This window comes from Phocoena phocoena, chromosome 8, assembly GCF_963924675.1.
Source record: "Phocoena phocoena chromosome 8, mPhoPho1.1, whole genome shotgun sequence".
Classification (NCBI taxonomy): domain Eukaryota; kingdom Metazoa; phylum Chordata; class Mammalia; order Artiodactyla; family Phocoenidae; genus Phocoena; species Phocoena phocoena.
Window position 1 is genome coordinate 34471293 of NC_089226.1, and position 20062 is coordinate 34491354.

Genomic DNA, 20062 nt, shown 5'->3' on the forward strand with positions numbered 1-20062 from the left:
AAATACACAAAATTCAATTGTTGAAAGACAGATTATTTTACTAAAAAACTCAAACAACAAAGCTTTTACTAAGCATTAGATAGGTTGCAAGATCATCCGTATTTGATCCAGATGTCTATATCATTTTGTATTTTATGTTCAAAGAACTGTTGCTCTTAATGACTACATGAAGATCTGAAATATTTTTTAAGGATGCTCAGCCTTTATCTATTCATCCATGTACTTATTCATTCAGTTCTAATGTGTGTTGAATGTATTTTAGATGCCTGGCACTATGATAGCACTGAAATTAAAAAGATGAGAGAGACAGTTTTGCATTCTCAAAGATTAGTCTAATGGGAAAGATTTACCCAAACCTATGAAACAATGTGGAATAAAGAAATGGAGATGTATATTCTACTGTAAAGAAGACAATGGAGACGGGCACTTAAGCCATCATGTTGATCAGCAAAAACTTCTTAAGTTAAGAGATGCCTGAGCTACATTCATTTATTCATTTGTTCAACAAATACTAGTTGTGGGTCTTGATGGGCCAGGAATGCTCTAAGTGGAAAAAAAAAGTCTGTGTTCTCATAGAGCTTCCATTATAGTGGAAAGTACAAGAATACACAAACAAGTATTTGTCAAGTGGTAATAAGTGCTGTGAAGAAAACTAAAGCCTGTAAGAGAGTGGCAGGGGTGAGAAAGATGCATGAATTTATATTTTAAAAACTCTCTCTGACTACTGGTTACAGATGAGACAGCGTGAGGACAAAGCAGGGGCCAGGGGAAGGGGAAGCAGGAAGAATAATATCCCCTAGTCTAAGCGGCTATTTTCAAAATAGCCATGAAATATATAAATGATTTGCACTATAATGGTAGTTAGTGGCAGTGACAGTAGTGGTGAAGTGATGAGAGGTGACTGGTTCTAGTAAAAATGTGATAGTGGAGTTGACCAGAATTGCTGATGGATTGATTATGAAATGTGAAAAGGAAAAAAAAAATGAGTCAAGGAGTAAGGTTTTAGGCCACCACAGTTTTGTGTTATTAGAGTGAAAAATCCAAGAAAGGGAGTAGTAGGAGAAGAGGTTAGAGAAAGTGGAAATTAACCCAAATTACTAAACACAAATTAACATGGTCTGTATGTTGTATTAAGGAGCTTGTGCTCTATCCTGGATGTTTTCTAGCAAAGGGTTGACATAAAGATGTACATTAGTATGGTATTCTGGTGATTCTGCAAAGGTTGGATTTAAGTAAGCGCAAGTTGAAAGAGGGGAAAATAGGACGATATTGCATACCGAAGGTAAGAGCTGGAGAAATCTGAATCAGAACCTAATCATAGCAATGAGAAGAAGGATATTGGCCCAAGAAATATATAGGGAGTAAGACAAATAGTCCAGGAACACTTTCATTATCTCCCTTGAATGACTGGGAAGAGGATAACACATGATGTTCATGATGAAAATAAATGAAGTCAAACTGGTTTAAGGAGAAAGATCATTGGTTCACTTTCAGGACATTTTGAGTTTGAGGCAAATCTACATAAGTAGTTCCAGCAATTGGTAAATATGTGTTTGAAGTCCATGAGAGGAAATCTGTGGTTGAGGGTTGTTGGTATGTTGGTGTAACTGAATCATGTAAGTAGATGAGAATAGATACAGTGAGAAGATAGTTTTCTGGAAAGCACAAACATCTAAATAAAGTAAGGAAAATGTTCAAAAGGTAAGAGAGAAGGAACCATTGGAAATATTCAAGGGGAATAAAGAAAATGCAGTGTCACAGAGACCAATGCCTTAACAATTTCAAGAGGGTTAAATAATGCCAAATAAGGCAAAAAGGACTTAATGGGAATGTTTATAAATATAATAAAGGAAAATGTTACTTAGGATTGACATGTGGTATATCACTGAATAGCAGTTTCAGTAGATGAGTGAAAATCAAAACCAGCTTGCAATTGAGTTAATAGAATATGAGAAATTGAAGGAATTATGTGTAGGCCAATAGCATTAAAATCTCAATAGGCATTAGAATTACCTATGTTATGGCTAAAAGAGCAGATTCTAAGGCCCTGTTTCCACAGAGTCATTTGTTTAGTAACACTTATTACTTGAATTTTTATAAAGCTCAAATGTGATTCTAATCTACAGTGAGGCTTGGGAAGCCTTGTTTTATGCCTTTCTTTTCTTCCTCTCTCTCTTTCTTTCTCTCTCTCTCCTCCTTCCCTTCCTTCTTTTCTTCCCTTAAATATATGAGTTCTTCTAATTGTTATAATGAGAGTTTCATTTGTTGCTCAAACATCACTCAGGCATTTTTATATTTTTGCAATTTACTTTAGGTTAGGTTTTACTGGAGTTACCTCAATTTTTGTTTTGTATTATTAGAAATTTGGAGTAAAAGAAAGCAACAAACAATCACATTAAAGACTATCATTAATTGAAATACCTGTTTTGTTATACTGATAGTGTTTGTTGAGTCAATGTTTTGTAAAATATTTTAGAATAAGAAGAAAGTATTTACACAAAATTGGCATTTTCTCAAATTTTACAGGTTAAGTGTGTATTTGGGGGTTCAAAAATGCTTATTTAGCTTTTAAAATAAGTTTACATAGCAAAGCATTTCATAATTCTAAGAAGAATGAAAAAGTAGAAATAGTACAAAATAGAAAAGCTGACAATCTGAACTTGAATTGGATTTTCTACCTCTGCCAAAAATGCATCTATTGAGCAGGGCTAAATCCCTTTTAAAATCACTGTTTACTTTCTCCTATATGGTTTTTCATTCTCTATCAGCACTTATTTAAAATTCTTTTCAAACTTTACTCTCATAAAAACAAGCATTCATTATATTTTTAGTATGTCAGAGTGTGAGGATTATAAAATGATTCAGGAAAGTAGTAAAACACAATTGGCTTTGGAGTCTAGTCTTTAGTCTCATATAACTGTTTCATACCAATTGTGCTTGGCCTAAAAATATTTTAAGGTAAGCTGATATATTAAGTACTAAAATCTTAATATTATTATTCATTATCAGAAGCATACTGAGACTGTTTGGTTAACTGTGATTTTCCCATTCTTCTAAGGTTCTTTTTTAATAGTATGTTTAGCTAAGACAATTAAAAATGTTTTAGAAGTTCTTGATACGATTCTTCAGTGAGTACTCCCCAAAGTTTCTATGTTAAATTTCTCTAGTACATTTTTATATTGTGTTGTAACATACATTTGGCCTACAAACGCACGTGCTGTATTAACTTGAGGTTTTTTTTTTTTTTTTTTTTTAAGTTTTTTAGCTGCACGCACGGCATGTGGGATCCTAGCTCCCCGACCAAGGACCAAACCTACTTTCCCTGCATTGGAAGCGCGGGAGTCTTAACCACTGGACCGCCAGGGAAGTCCTCAAGGTTTTGGTTTCTTATGGGAGATTATTTTATCTTTCTCCCTGAGTCAGTGAGAGTCATTCAAGTTCACTGAAAGAATAGCCCATTAAGGTCCTGGCTGTTGCAGACATGCTATTCTAACTTCCCCTTTCAAGCAGACCCAAAGACTTGTCCTTTATACCAGCATAAATAGTCATCCTTAAGCTCCTAGACTCTAGGGTCTGTTACCATGACATGTAAACAAATCTACCTTGCTTCCAAGATTTCCTCGGGATCAACAGTATTCCTAGATTTCAGTTAGGATTTTAGTCCTGGATTTTAGTTCTTTTTTGTTTCTGATACCTGGGATAATTTTTTCTTTCCTGTGAGCTTAGCTGTATATTGAACTTTATTTTATTTATTATTTCTAAATTTTGGGAAAGTTTCTGGGTTGGCTCTGTCTATTGTACTAATTGAATGTCTAGGTTTCATGGCTTTATGCAGTGCAGACTTTCATCACAATTGCTGTAATTGATTCGGTGTCACAAAGCAGATTACCCTGCCTTTGCTCCCTTGACACATAAGATGATTACTTAAATGACATATTTCTACATCTATAGGGTATAAAAACAGTATTAACCATATGGGCAATGATGTTCATTTCTTATAACTGTAGTGTCATTAATTTAAAAAAAGAAAAAGGGTGAGAAACGGGAATGAAACTGGATACTGCAGTCTCTGAAGTCTTTGTAAACAATTTCAATGAGTAATCATATGAAATTCATTTCAACATTCTTTATATAACTACAAGTTAGAAAATAAACATTTTTCTTCCTAACAATGTGTGTTATTAGGAACACACATTATTCTGCTTCTGTTACAGAAGAAGCTTTGGGTCAAAAGATTTGGAGAGAACATGATGGATGTAGCAATTGATTTGTTCACCACCCAATTAATAATGCAACTCTCCCAGGGAACCTAGTTTCTTTATCCTTGACAGCTATAAAAAGGAAAACCTAAAAATCAGAACCTTCCCTATTTTTAATATATGCTCAATTTCATGGTTTATAGTAAAATTGTCACCTAATGGGTTGTACTTACCAAAATCCCTGGTCTTTTCCATTTTTGGTTATTCCTGTAATGTGAGATTTAATGTTATATCTGTCAAATAGCTATAATTATGATTTATTCTTTATTATACAAGTGTAACTTTTTAGTTTGTTTTTTAAATAATTTAAGTTTTGTACTGTAGTTTGATATATTTTTTTGTTAATTTTTACTGGATGCTGCTTAATAGAGTGTATGTCATAAGCATTTTAATATTTACTAATTGCTTTGTAATCATTTTTGTTTTTACAATTCCATTAACCGCTATGACTCCTTTGCCTCCTGTTTTGATGAATTAATTGATATGAAGATACTTAAATAGTGGAAATTAGTAAGTTACTGGCCGAAACAGTACTGCTTTAAAAATTGGTACTATGATTATTTTGTTTATATAAAACTTTTAGCTGATGGCTAGCTACCATTTTGAGTTTGGGAATTAAGGACATCATGAAGGAAATTTTAGAGAATTGTACTATTAATCATCCATTACTACTGAGCATAAGGGGATACATCTGAAATTAGAAGGCAATATTTTTTTTACATTGTTGATTTATATCTGCATTGTGATAGAAAATGTCCCTATTAGCCACATTAAGTACTCTTGGCAGTGTAGAAACTAAATCTACTGTCTTCACCACCATATCCTTAGACCCCAGCTGGATGCCTGGTGTGTGGTTGTTTAATACATATTTGATGAAAAAATAAATAGAATAAAATATCTAAACATGTATTTTTATAAATCTTTCTAAATTTAAGAATAAGAGTAGATATTTTTCACTTTAATGTTCTCATTGCAAATTTTCTCAGCTCTACATGAACTTATTTTGGCCTTTAGAATATGAATCTAAGATTATGTTTGTAGTTGAACTAAAAATAGGCATTGAGAAGTAATGCAGGCAGTTTTAAGAATCTGGAATGTGCTGTAAATGGACAAGAGAGAAAGTCTTGCTTACAGTTACTATGAAGTATTTTTGTGATTTATTCTACTAGGTAAATTGGACAGAGATTGAGGGGAGCATTAAATTAAATGTGATCCAAACTCCCTCTCAGGTTAACAGCTTCCACGGTGGTCAGTCATTTAGCCTCTGCTTGAACATGTCACTGACACTGTTGAGGAAGCTGATTTGGCAGCTCAGGTTACTAAACAGATCATATAAAAAGATTATTTTGGCTGCTGGCTTTAGGATGGGGACTAAGATCAAGACAACTGGGAGTATCAACAAGTAGGTAGTGATACATTTTTATATGCAAAGCACTGTTTAAGATATTATGGAGATGTAAGGTGGAGCTGGGAAAGGAACTAACTTGAGAGCTTACTATGAGTCACACACTTTGTACATTTTCCCACTTATCCCAGCCACACACATACACAGAGATTAGAAGGCAACATTGTGAGTGAATAAGACCATGGACTTCAGAATCACAAAGACCAAAGTTCCAGAGATGGCTGCATGATCCACTGACCTAGGTACCTTTGGGCAAACTATTTAAATTAATCTACTCATCTGTAAAATGCAATTTAATGGAGGAAATTGTAGGTTAAATGAGATATTACATGTAAGGTTAGTATTACAGAACTTGATGTAGTTATTACCATTATTACAATCATCTTCAACATTAAAGGTCTGAGGCACAAACAGGTGAACCAGTGGAAAATTATAGCTAATAACTTTCAGAGGAAAAATTCCAACTTGTCTGACTCACTCTAAGCCTATATTTTATCATTGTATTATTCTGCTTTGATTATTATATTCTAATCTTGCTGAACCTCAATTTCAATATCTTTAAAATGGAATAGTAATATCTATATGATGTGATTGTGCTGGGGATTATGTATGCCACTTAAGTGAGAGTGTTCAACATGCAGAAACTGCTCAGTAAGGATAGCTATTGGCTTAAGATAAATTACCTAGTATATTGCAGTAGTATTTGGTACAATTCAGATTCATCTTGAACCTTGTACAGTTGGGTTTAATTTCTACATGTGTCAAAAATTTCACCTCTAAAACATAGCCAGAAGCAAGGATCCTGAGAGTTACAAAAGAGTAAAGCTGTCTGACACTTGGTTAGCACCGGGAGAATCAAGATACTTTAAAAGATGTTGTGAAGAATGCAAGAGAGGACATTTGTATGTTTTAAAAATCAAATTACCTTAATACAAAGGCAGGCTGTATTATTACATTAAATTTCAGTTATCTTGGTTGAACAAAACAAAGTACTAATTCTTTTTTATAAGTTTTTGAGACATGTATTTTCATATGTTTATTACCTAGAGTCAGAAACAACAGAGTTCTGCTTAAAAATTATATGTCACTGAGACAAAATAAAATTTTATGTGCCTATAATTCAAAACACCTTTAGTAAAACAAAAGATAAAGAAAAGAATATTTATAATAGAAACAGTAGTAAACTGGCATTCTCTCATGATCCACAACTCAAATGACTTCAAGTAAGTGAATTCCAAGTTTTAGAGTTCAAGTGATTATACCAACTGAGTGACAGTATCTATTTTTATTTTCCTTCAGGAATGTTTCACACTACAGAGGACTTTTTTTTTATCCCAAGAGCCCTGTGTCTAGATGTAAAGGTCATTGCTAACTCTTCTCAAAATGCAACCTAAATTTCTTGCTCTGCTAATTGGTTTTAAAATTATTTTTATTGAACTGCAAACTTCATCAAGTCAGAAACCAGCATTTTCTCAGCAGGGTGTGATGGTCCATGGCACAAGTTCACCTTAGGCTTCAAACTTTGCATTAAAAAGCATTCATGTTACACTTCTGACAATTCCTTGTTAAAATACACAGATCTCAGTGCTTAATGAACAACAGAATATCTGCTTCCTAGAATCTTGCCAAGAAATATGACCTGGCATTTTGTGCCTATCAAAATTATGAAGAGCTTAGCTGAAAGAAAAGATGCATGGAGAATTACTGGAAGACTGTGTAGTTAATCAATTAGATATGACCAAGGTAATCTAAAAGTTTATCCTCATTAAATCAAAACATTAGACAGCTTAATGATAATAACAACAACAGTAACAGTGAACATTTTATGGTCTTAGGTCAGTTTCCTAGAAACAGAGTCTGAGAAGGGGATTCTTTTGAATGTGATTTATTGACAGTGTTCCCAGGAGAAGGAATAAGGGAAGCAGGATTGGGTAAGGAAAAAAAAAAAGAAAAAGAAAAAGAAAAAAAACTAAGCAAAGATGTGGTCCCCTCCAGAGATTGGTTTAAGACTAACCCCACTTACGGCTCAAGAATACAAATTTCACTGTAGTAGATTTGGTAAGTCAACAGAAGGTAAAGAGAACCAGTTTTTTATACTCATCTCCCCTGCATCAGTTGGTTATTGTCTACCAGGTGGGGGAAGTGAGGTGCAATTAGGGCAGGGAGCATAATTTCCTAGGTAAGGAAAACTCTGGAGAAGGTGCAGCTGCCCGATGGGTGCATTAACCAGATGAGAGAGAACTGGGTGTAACACCAATAGGATCTAGTAAACCTCTATAGCACTTTAATGGGCTCCAGACAGTGTGTTCTATGTATATTAACTTATTTAATCTCTACAGGGATAAGTAACCCCATTTTACGAATGAGGGAACTAAGATACAAAGATCAAAAACTTGACCAAGAAGCCTTGCTGAGCACAGATCTCTATTTGAAAAAAGAAAAATCTGATTAATAGTTATTTCAAGTATTTATTAAATTGAGTTATGTATATTATGGGGTCTAATTTTGCCAATTTAAACTTTGATGCTTCAAATAGCAACTAATCAGAGCAGTGTCTAAATCACCAGACAAAAGCAGGTTTCTAGATATTCCTATTAACTACTGAGTCGCAATTTAATTAAACTGTGGTCAGAGCCTTAAGTATGTAAAAAGGTAAGAATGTGTCCTGCTAGCATAGAAACCTACTGTAAAATGGAAGGACAGTTTGCCTTACATGCAGATGTTCCTAGGGATAAAAGCAATATTATTGTACAACTGCCAACAAGGATATTTATTCCTGCTCCCCTCTTACATTAAGACTTAGAGTTTTCCAAATATTTAACCAAAAAAAAAAAAGAAATCCCATACATAAATAATCCAATATTTTCTGGAATTAACAGGAGTCCACAAGATGGCAGTGCTTGATGAGTAGAAAGCATTAATCTTGGGCAATATTCCAAAGGGAGGAAAATGGAAATCTTGATTAGTAAAAAAAAGTTTACTCATTTTTCTGTGTTTTATTTAGTAAAATTTTTTTTATCCAAAAGGTATTTGTCATTTGTACATAAAATAAAATTTCATTTAGCTATAGGCATTGAAAGCAAAAGAAAATTCATAAAGTACATATTCAAAACACTCAACATTTTTCATTGACAGTGAATATTTTAAGAGATATCTTTACTTCTTTTAATTTCATGCTATGCAAATTTTATAGTTAAATTTGAAGATTTATTGCAGGATAAATAATAACAGGAAACAAATATGAGTTTAATAAATTATCCCTCCTTTAGGTAGATGAGTTCACAGAAGACAAAATCCTCTAGAGTTGTGATTAGCCTAAGCTTCACATGTTAAATGTGGAACTTTGGTTGCTTTGGGGTTACATTTATCATATAGGTGCAGTAGAGAATATTTAGATAAGATAAATTATTATAATGAGATTCTCTGCTGCTCAACTTCTTCTTACATTCAATGTAATTTTTCATAAACATTTTTGTGCTTTAACTGCTTAACTAATGCTCATTAATCTTTCATGCAAATCTTTAATGAAGGTAATTTATTTGTCACATTGCTATGCATCATATAGAAATAGTTGATATTATCTATTTATCAAGAGGCACTGAAATGGTATATTTTCTGCTCTGGGGGTTTGTCCCTATGGTTCACCTGCTTCAGAAAAAAAATCCTAATCATAAAATACATATTTATACCTGTTGATATGTAATCACTGTAATAAGTCTTCAAATTCCTACTCATATGAATTCACATAGCATAGAACTCTGGCTAGAACTTTTTTAGTTGATTTCTTTGAAAAAAATAGAAAAGTTGGTATGAGCTATACTAATAATACAAATGGTATAAAAAAAACTATTTAGAATTTATTCTTTTTCTAATTCTACAAGAGATTTTTCTACAAAAATCAGATTGTTTTTGATTTTTTATAATTATGTTTATATCTTTCCTGTCTTATAATTATTATCAAAATAAACTTAATGAACTAGAAATTATGATAAAGTCCAGTAATGATTAATAGAGGTTTTTGAACAATGAAAGTACACATTAAGAAAGAAGAACTATGCCTTTGAAATTGATATATTTACAGTAATTAAGAGTGGCCATTATTTTGAGCCTAATATTCATGTTAAATATGAATGTTAGGTGTTCAGAGATATGTAGTACGTATCAACTATGAAAATAAAAGATTTCAGTGGAAAAACATATGTTGGTTCTCCCTGAGTCAATTATTTTTTCATGTTTGCCTTGTTCTTTTTTTTAATTTGCCCAGAAGTTTTCCAGACTTCAGTTTCCTAAACTGGCTATTCTTTGGTCAGTTCCTATATTGCCTGAATCTTTAACACTTTTTATAATTTCTGGATACAGAGCAGTTTACTTCTTAAAAACCAAACTTATTCAGACTTCTTTATTGAGTATCAATTACTTAGATGTATTCTGAGTATTCTCCACAAGTGTGGGCTCTGTGATGTATCTTTCCCGATAAGCCTCTATTCCTAGTTTGTTGGTCAATTAAGGTTTCTGATGATTGATTCAAGATATTTTCTAAAATCACAAGACTACTATGAACTATAATAGCTAAAATAAAAACACTATAATAATTTTCTTGGAACCCAGGAGGATTAATCAATATTATAGTTTTAGAAATAGGAAAACTATATGTTTGTAGAGATTACTGTAAATCTCAAGAACGTAAACCAGTTGTTAGATAGATAAATTTACTCAGAAACCACTGATTAAGGAGCTGATTGTTAAAGGTGAAAAATGAGGGATTCTGATTTATAGGGATCACCTAAAGAAACTGGATGCACATAAATTGCTTAACTGAAAATCAGGAAATATCAGGATATACCACATCAGAGACTGGGTAGAGCAGGAAATTGGATTTTTTTTAAAAATAAATGCTAAGTACTTATCCCTTATTCTTAGTTGAAGGAAGTGCTTAAGACACCACTGATACTAGCATGAATCCAAATATAGTGGAGTGGCATGAGATGTGTACTAAGTACCCAGCTTCCTATTCCAGTTGGGACCTCTGTGCAAGAACTGAGCCACATGGGGTTGCACTCAGTGAGTGCATGCATAGGTGTAAGGTGGCACCACGAACAAAATCATGGAATTCATACCAATGCAAAACTGCGTTTGAACTTTTGCATCTAGCAGCTATGCAGTCTTCAGCTAATTACCTGACTTCTTCAGTTCTGTTTATTCATCCGTAAAATAATCAAAATAACACCAAGCTCTTAGGATTTGGGGGGAACATTTACAAAAATGTTAACATAATTTCAGGACTATATTGAGTGTTCATAAATTATCATTATTATCTAAAATGCTAACATGTATATATATATATATATACACACACACACATATATATACACACATGTATATAATTTTTTCTATGTTTACCATCTTTGTCAAATCAATCTAGCAGTCACTAAAATCCTCATAATGTGTCTCTTTACACACATGCATAAAAGAGTGGTTTGACTTTACATGTCAGTAACATACCCATATGCTATTCTTGTTCCAATTTATCATACAACAATATATAGATTATGCAGAATTAAAATATCTGTACATTTTATAATATACATGGCTCCATAATATTCTCATCTGACATCAAATTGGAGTTTAGGAGTATTTTTACTCTATGCATGCCACATGCTTACCAATAGACCTTAAGTGATTCTCTTGTATGAGACTCTTTTTCATGGAACTTAAAATATATTATAGTCTGCTCTGCTTTTACACCTCAACACATCCCTTTCTTAAACCATCCAATATTATCTCCCACTCTTTATAATCATTAATGCTTCATCTTAGATAGAATGATTCTCATATCGGTATGCCTCATAATGTCGTTTCCCTGGACTAGAATGCATTCCCACCTTCCTTCTGCCCAGTCACATGCCTACATACAAGCCAAGTGCAGGTGCTATTTTCTTGAAGAAGGTGTCAGGAGTCACTTTTAACTCTTCTTTTCTGAAATTCTATGGATATATCATTAACTTGTGTCCCGATTTGCTTGAAACTGTGACAAATTACACTATTTTTTCCCAGCAGGATTATTAATAGTCTCCCCTTTAACTTTAAAAAATGTTCCAGTTTATATATTAAATATATTATATGGTCTCCCACCTCCCCACACATCATCCACAAAAGAAACCCCTCTTGTGTTGGTACTGACTATGCTCTCTCATTGTTCTCTGTTCTATGTGGATTATATATTCATCATAGAGCAGGGGCTGTGTCATATGCTTACTGAACAAATGTGGCATCAATTAAATTAATTTAAAAAATTAAATTAAAAATAAAATTATTTAAATTAATTTATATTTAGAGACTTTAAAAAGAATGTCATGTTGCCACTAAAGATACTTGGGGATATCTTGAGTGGCACCAGAGTATTCTTGCATGTCATTTTCCAGTTGTCTAAAATAGTGTCCAACTCACTATAGTGTCCAGTGAGTAGTTTATAAATCCTTTTCTGATGATGAATGTAGTGTTATGTCATTTCATCATTAGTAAAATAAGATGCTTTCTTATATTATTTATTTAACCCTTGATAATAGAGTTTTTTATAAATCCTATAAGGCCCTACATGATTTTGCCCCTGGATATCGCTTTAGCCTTAACACTGTCTTTCCTTTCTTCACTTGACCCAAGCCATACTGGCCTTCTTGCTGTTAATTTTTAACCTAAGACATGCACATTAATTTTTACCTTAGCCTGAAACATTCTTCCTCCAGATGCTTGTGTGGCTCACTACTAAACTTCTTTCAGGTCTCTGCTCAAATAGCTTCCTCTGGGCAGTCCTCGCTAACCAACTCACCTAAATGAGCCCTAACAATCCTCTCTCTCTCTCTCCCTCCTCATATATATATATTTCTTATTGGTTGTCTTCTGCACCAAACTATGAGTTTTCTTACAGTGGGAACCTTACCTATTTTGTTCACCACCATACTCAGTATTGTAAAAAGTGTGAGGTACACAATAAGTAATGACTGAATGAATAGAGAATGAACACAATAGTGAAAATGTTTCCTACTAAGTGTCGTAACATAAATCTCTTGGAAATTAAGCTATTGGGTACAATTTTCCCTTTTGTAAGATAATAAACAATATATTAAAATGATTTATGAGGAAATTTTTTAAGAACCCCTGGGAATGTATGTATCTTATTATACATGTAGACATGTTATGATAAGGACATGAGACTTGAATAAATACCAACATTCTAACCATTTGGCTGGTTTTTTTCCCTTTATTTTATTATGTATTTATTTATTTATATTAAAGTATAGTTGCTTTACAATGCTGTGTTGGCTAGATTTTATAGGAGCAATTAGGTTGATACAAAGTAAATAAAATTTATAGAAGTAACAATATGATTATTAGTTGTTTTCACAAATGTTAGAAGTGGAAGAGAAAATGAAACTAGAATTTTAAATGATGAATTAGGAGAACCTGTAAGCACAACTCTGTTATATTTCTTTTGTGTTGTTTATTTCATTTGAGGCTACTGATTCAAAATTTGTTGTGAAGACTTGTTAATAAAAAACATGTCATACATTTTTTTAAATTAGTTCTTTTGCTATCAGACCAACATTTTGGGATTTTTGCCACTTTGTACAGTTTTTGCATTATTACTTTTAACTCAGCCTGAGCTTTTACTTTAATCACAAAGAAATGCCACCAGAATGAATGTTTTAATCTATCTAGGGAAAAAGCACATGCTTTCCAGTGGTGGGTCTTTGCTATAGAATGACAGCAACACAACACTGATTTTATTAACTCTCTAATGAAGTCCTCAGATAGAACTGCCAAAATTTTAAAGCTCAGCCTGATAGTTACGCTTTACAAGTGGTCAAGCACTATCTTATACCAATATTTCCATCAATGATTGCATCAGGGGAAAAAATGAAAATGCATATGTGGAAGGTCACCAAGGAAATCCTAATAATGTTGACATTGTTGAAATACTATACCTAATAAATATTTATGATTAGATTGTGTCATAGTATCTTTATGAGAACACTAGGGTGCTGGCCTATATGGGGCCATTCCAATTTTAATAACTTTGAAATACCATACTCTTTTTTTTTACTTATCCCCTTTGGCTTTCTTTTCCAATTGTACTTTTGTCAAAGAGTAGTTCATTAGTTTATTCAATATCTTTATTTCTGAGAGTGAGTCCTCTTCAGTAATACTGATATTTTGAGGATCTTAAAAACTAAAGAGTATAAACTGTATAAACATATTACCAATGTAAAATATTATCTTGATGCAGTAAGTTTCCTGTTATCTGGATCTAGGCTTCTGCATCTCAGTACCATTGGTATTTGAGGCCAGATAATTTTTGTGAGAGACAGTCCTGTGCATTGTAGGATGCTCATTAGCATCCCTGGCCTCTACCTTGTACCCACTAGTTGCCAATAGCATCTTGTCCCTCTCCATTGCCTGTCCCCACTCCAGTTATGATGATGAAAAATGTTTCTAGACATTGCCAAATGTCCCTTGTGTGGGAAAGCATTCCTGTTTGTGAATCACTGCTCTAGATTAATCTAGAAGTGATATATTCTGATTAACCAACCATTTGAGTTATTTGGTAATTATTGTATTTAGTTTTATTTCATTTTATAAATTATTAGATAGATAGATAGAGAGATAGATAGAGAGATAGAAAGATGAAAGCTAGCTCCTTTAATTTCAGTTTTATTTTTAAGGGCAGAGTACTATGCCTCCTTCATGATTTTAGTTCTACAATATATATATGTAGACCAGGTAATCAGCAGTTTGTTGAATTGAATTAGAATTAGGAAACAATCATATCCATAGCACAGAATGATGAGAAACTATTGTTTACTTTTGATTGAATATATTAAAATACATCAAAAATTTTGATACTGTTCCAGGCTATTTTTTCCCTATTAACTGTCAAAATAATTGAAAAAAATGTCAAAGACTGGGTTGACTATATATTGACTCAATGACACAATATAGACACTATCAGATTGTCATTTTTCTATTCCTTATATAAAAGGTAGAAGGGTCTAGAAGGAAGTTCAGTTTCATAAGCAGTCCAGTTGTTTGATTCTGCATAAATAATTCACCTTGCAAGCATACAGACTTGTAAGTTGTGTGTGAAATCTGAAACAATGCATTTAATTTACTTCTTTTTACTCAGTCATTTGAGATTACTTTTTCCCCACATTCAAAAAATAATGAAATATGTATTTCCAGAACTTATTTGATTATATTAAAAATAAAGCCCATATAAATTAATTCAAGATAATGGAAACAAAATGCAAATTTATAGTAGAAATAATATAAAAGGAGGAAAGAGTTTGCATGAATATTTAAGGTGCATGGGGTCTGAACTAATCAGAGAAGAAAGAAATAGGTTTCTTATATTGTTAGAGAAATTTCCAGATCATTAAATCACTGTTTTAAGGCATTTTATTGGCATGACTCATAAGATTCCGTATTTTTTGAATACAGAAATTACTGTAGAAATTCTGGATGGCTGGTAAACCAGTTCAGTTGAAAGTAGTCTACTCAAGGCAAAGCTACACAAATGTCTGTGTTTACCAGAGGTAATAAATCCTAAGAACTCACAATCTAGAGTGAGTCAAATCAAGTACACACTAACTCAGAGACAAGACAGATCTTTTCTTTCACCTAGATTTCTAATTTTTGATTGTTTAAGCCTTGCCTTCACCATTTATTCTCTGTGTAACCTTGGGCAAGTTACCAAATATTCCTCAGTCTTTATTGTCCTCTTTTGAAAATGGAGGTATACGTTGCTTCATATTATTTTGTAAAGATTAAATAGAAGTAACTTAAGCAAAGTACATAGCTTCATGCTTGGTGCCTAGAAAACATTTAGTAAATGAAATTATGTTATTAATTCAGAATGTCTTTTAGCTAAAGAAGGTTTTTGAGACAGGACAAATCTATATACAAGGACAAAAATTACAAGGTTATCCTAACTCAATTGGTATTGAATTAATAACCTATTTTTTTTCCCATTTGGCTAGGCTTAAAATAACTCAGGGATTATTCCCCAAGGAGACACAAGATCTTATTGTTGCAAAGAATGAAATTTTCTCTTAAATGTCACGTAATAAGTGTTTTAGTACCTATAAATATATTAAGCACTTACTATGTGCCAGGCATTTTGCTAACCATTCTCTATTATTTGTAATAATATTATTGGTTATCTCAGTTTTATAGAATTGAAACTGAGAATTGATAAAATTAGTTTGTTTGCTTGTTTGTTTGTTTTGTACAAGACAGACAGAAAGGGATATAGTTCCAACTAGAATCTTAGGAAGTAACTGAAACTGTGAAGACTTCTGTAATTTAGGGAGGCCCTCGGCCTACGTGAGAGCAGTTTTGCAAGCTCTAATTATTAGCACAGAAACTATATTAGCACAAATCACACCCCTCCTCCATAAAATCATTCAAAATCTGAGTTCTTTGTTGATTTCTTTTCAGTACCATCCTCCTCCATAAAATCATTCAAAATCTGAGTTCTTTGTTGATTTCTTTTCAATAACGTTCTTAGAAAAAGGTGACAATATTTATTTTAAAATCTTTAGAGACCAATTGCATGATACCAGCTTACCCAAAACAGAAAGCAAAATTCTATATCTTTAACAATCGGTTTTTGGAAATTTTCATTTATTAAACACAAGGAAAGATATTAAATGAATGGTATGTATTTTCAGTGTAGGATAAACCTTCTGCAGTTTACTGCTGCCTGGTTCAATTTCTAGATTAAAGACATTCGATTAGTTAAACTTCAGACTGAAGCACTGTAACATTTAGGAGTATCAGTTTCCATTGAAAAAGCTATGCTGCTATCATAGCATTGTCCTATCTTCCTGACCTGTTTGTCAAGCTTCAGACTGCGGCTGCACACAGGCTTAGAAAGAGCTCATTTCCTAAGGGAAAAGCAAAGTTCTCAAGTACATTAAAAAAAAAAAAAAAAGCCCATAGTTATCCTTTGTCTTTTCCCCTTCTGTCTTTCTCTTGTGTCCAATAGAGAGCCGCTGGAATGGCACCCAGAATGATGTTGACATAACCTGGATCACAGACCAGGAACATACATCCCTGAAGCACAGCCCTGTCATTGCCGGCCTGTTCTGCCTGCATCAGTACTGTGTTAATTGGGCGAGGTCAGCCAGTTCTCTCTCTCTCCAGACTTTCATTCTCCCCAAGGGGAAGAACGGTTCCAATGAATGATCTGCCATGTCTAAGGGCACGCATTTTCGAGGCTTGTTAGCTTAATGCCTCTTTGCAATATGTAAGAACAGCGTAAGAGAAACCATTTATATCAGTAACCTCCAGACCAGCTTTACAGAACAATTTTGGGACTGCAGCTCTTAGCAGTTGACTTGTCTTCTCCCCAGCATACATGGGCATATTCTAATTAGAGTCACACTGCTTATTATATTTTTATGGGTCTAAGGGAATTCTCCTTAATAAGATACTAAAAAAAATTGAAAAGTTTATCTTAAATACACAAATTTAGAAAAATCATAGAACTAGCTAAAGAATTATTTTACCCTTTTCTCCTCATCTACAAAATAAAATAATAATATAAAGACCTATTTTATAGGTATTGTTTTAATTTGATTAATCCATGCATGAGCTTAGACTCGTGCCTCTTATGCAGTAAGAATTCTATAAATATTGTTTTCTTTTGCTTGTTTTTAATGAAGGAATAGTTTTCTACATTTCCCTGCCTAACGTGCTTAATGTTTAAGGAGAACCCCACACTTAAGACAATGGACTTCTATCCCAGCCTAGGCTGTTTTGGTTATTTACATGGTGAGACAACAATGACAGCAGTGCTTGAGATTTTACTTTCTTCATTTCCTTAGTCACATCTGGCTGCTGATCCATAGAGACTATCATCCTCCATATACCCTGACCCTGGCTGGGATGCCAGCCTGCCAGTGGGCTAGAGAGAAATAAGGCTGTGAGATCTGATATTGTTCGGACTTTTTAACAAGGTTCACATATAACCCTTTCACTGTTAGAGGAGAGTTTGGATTTCTTCTCATCTAGTCCAAAAATGTTATTTGCAGCTAAGCACCTAGCAGCAGGCAGTGTCCTTTTGAAGAAAGAAAAAAGAAAAGTTGAAGGCATTCAAAGGACTAATTAGATAATGCTTGCCTAACTCCTATTACTCTCTGAAGAAAAAAAAAAAAAAAGGAAACTAGATATAGTCTTAGAACTTTACTAAATGGCAACTGACAATATGTTTGCTTAGGCAAAGTGCTAACTGTATTTTAAGTGAATCAGCCAATGGGCAGGAGAATGTTTATTTCCTCCCCCCCTGCTATTTCTCATCCTTGGTAAAGATTTTTTTTTTAACCTCTGCAAATGTGTTCAGCAGGAGGTAAAAATAATGACGGTGCCTCTGAACAGTGAAGAGAGACTGGAGCTGTGAAGTTGGAGCCCTTCTACTTCGTAAAGTATCTTTCTTGAAATGGGTTTGATGGAGGAATAGGAATCTTTATTCCTGTTAGAAGGACAAAATGAAACTAGAGAAAGGCAGTCAGAGCACATGTGAGGGAAAGGCAATGAATGTCCTTTACAAAACTAGGAGAGAACTGAGTTCCAGCCAGCCAGGATGAAAGAGGGGCCAGGGAATATAGCTGTACCTTCTGCTCCACACAGGACTACTCTACAGAGGTCTAACAAAGACCAACAATTTGAAGTTCAGAGGTTTTGCAAAGAGTAATACTAAATAGAACTCAAGTGGACTAAGGAGAGAGCTTTACAACTAGTGCAGGGGTGACTAGATGAAGCTAATTTACATTGTTGCAGTATTTTTGGAGAGCATTTTGACGATACTTGTCAACCACCTTACTGCTGATTCTCTCACAAGGAAATTCCATCTCTTGGAATTCAGTGTAAAGAAATAATTTAGAATATCTGCAGATATCTATAACTGTTAATGGCAAGGCTATTTACAGCAAAAATAAATATTTTTATAAAGCTCAAATGTCAAACATCAGGGTAGAGGTTAAACAAATTATTTTTTGAAATACTGTGCAGCTATTAAAATAAAAATGGAGATTAGACATGCCATGATGTTTCCAATATATTGCTTATTAAAAAATCTAATCTCTAATGCCCTAAGTCATGTACTGTATATAAAGAATTAACTTCTATCCTATTCATTAGAATTATACTAGCTATGTACTATCCTTGAAAGAACTGAGAAAACAGCCATTCAAATCATCTTCTGCAGAGTTTAATTTCCTTGTGGAACTCTGATTGAAAAAGGCTAGCTTTAATACACTACTTCCAGGTCACATTTTTTAATAAACTCTAAAGAATATCAGGAAGTTGCTGATCTATTAATCTCCTTATATCTTAAATAAATTATAAAGATACTGATATAGATATAAATATAGATATATATGAAGATAAATATGGGTTGGAGATGTAGTTTATCCTTCTTGATATTATGACTTTTGCAACATAAACATTTGTATGTTTTCAGGATTTACAACCTTTACATTATTTATCCTTAGTTTATTTTTCAATTTCATCATAGATTATGTCAGTTTTGTTTGAACCATTATTTCGTCTACTTCTTTGAAAGGAATGGAGGTAGGGAGGAAAGTGCTAATAATAATTTAGATAATGTTTACATGGGACGAATATAAATTCTGATGTTTTATGTCATGTATGCATGGTGCTCTAAGATAAACTGGGATTTTTACTAATTATCAGTTGGTATTCAAACTGAAAGATATACATATATCTGAAATATGTGCAGCTGGTTAAAATTTCAAATGATTCTGTCTGGAGACTGCATAGATATAGCTAAAACACTCTGGGTTCTTCAGATTCTTCAAAAGATTCTTCAAATAAAAGAAAGAAAAAGAAATACAACCACTGTTATTTTTATAATCATTTCAGTGATATCAGCATTAGTGATCTTCTATTTTTTTTACAGACGTGGAAAGGAATTTAACTCTGAAAGGAAGCAAATATGTGTGTTATAAAGACTCCATATTTACAGAAAAGACAAATGTATTTATCATTCCAAAAGGAAAGAAACAATAGATACTAGTTTAAAATTATGTACAAATTTTCATAGAATGATAACAATATAACAAGAGTAAGAACAAGATTTTCATACAGCTACATATATATATATATACATGCTAAAAGCAAATTACATTCCTGGAGAAAATGAAGATTATGTATGTACCTGTACTATGAAAATTTAAAAAATCACACGAGGACATATATTCTTCACTCAAAGATTTATACTCCAATGCTCACAGCAGATTCATTCATAATAGCCTAAATTTGAGAACAGCCACCATCACCAACTAGTGAATGGATAAACAAACTGTGATACATTGAAACT

General features: G+C 33.1%; 1 protein-coding gene across 1 annotated transcript in view; it reads right to left on the minus strand.

Annotated features, from left to right (window-relative positions):
• CNTN5 (contactin 5) overlaps positions 1-20062 on the minus strand; it is a 1437259-nt gene that overhangs the window by 404011 nt on the left and 1013186 nt on the right. The gene's annotated exons all lie outside the window — the stretch shown is intronic.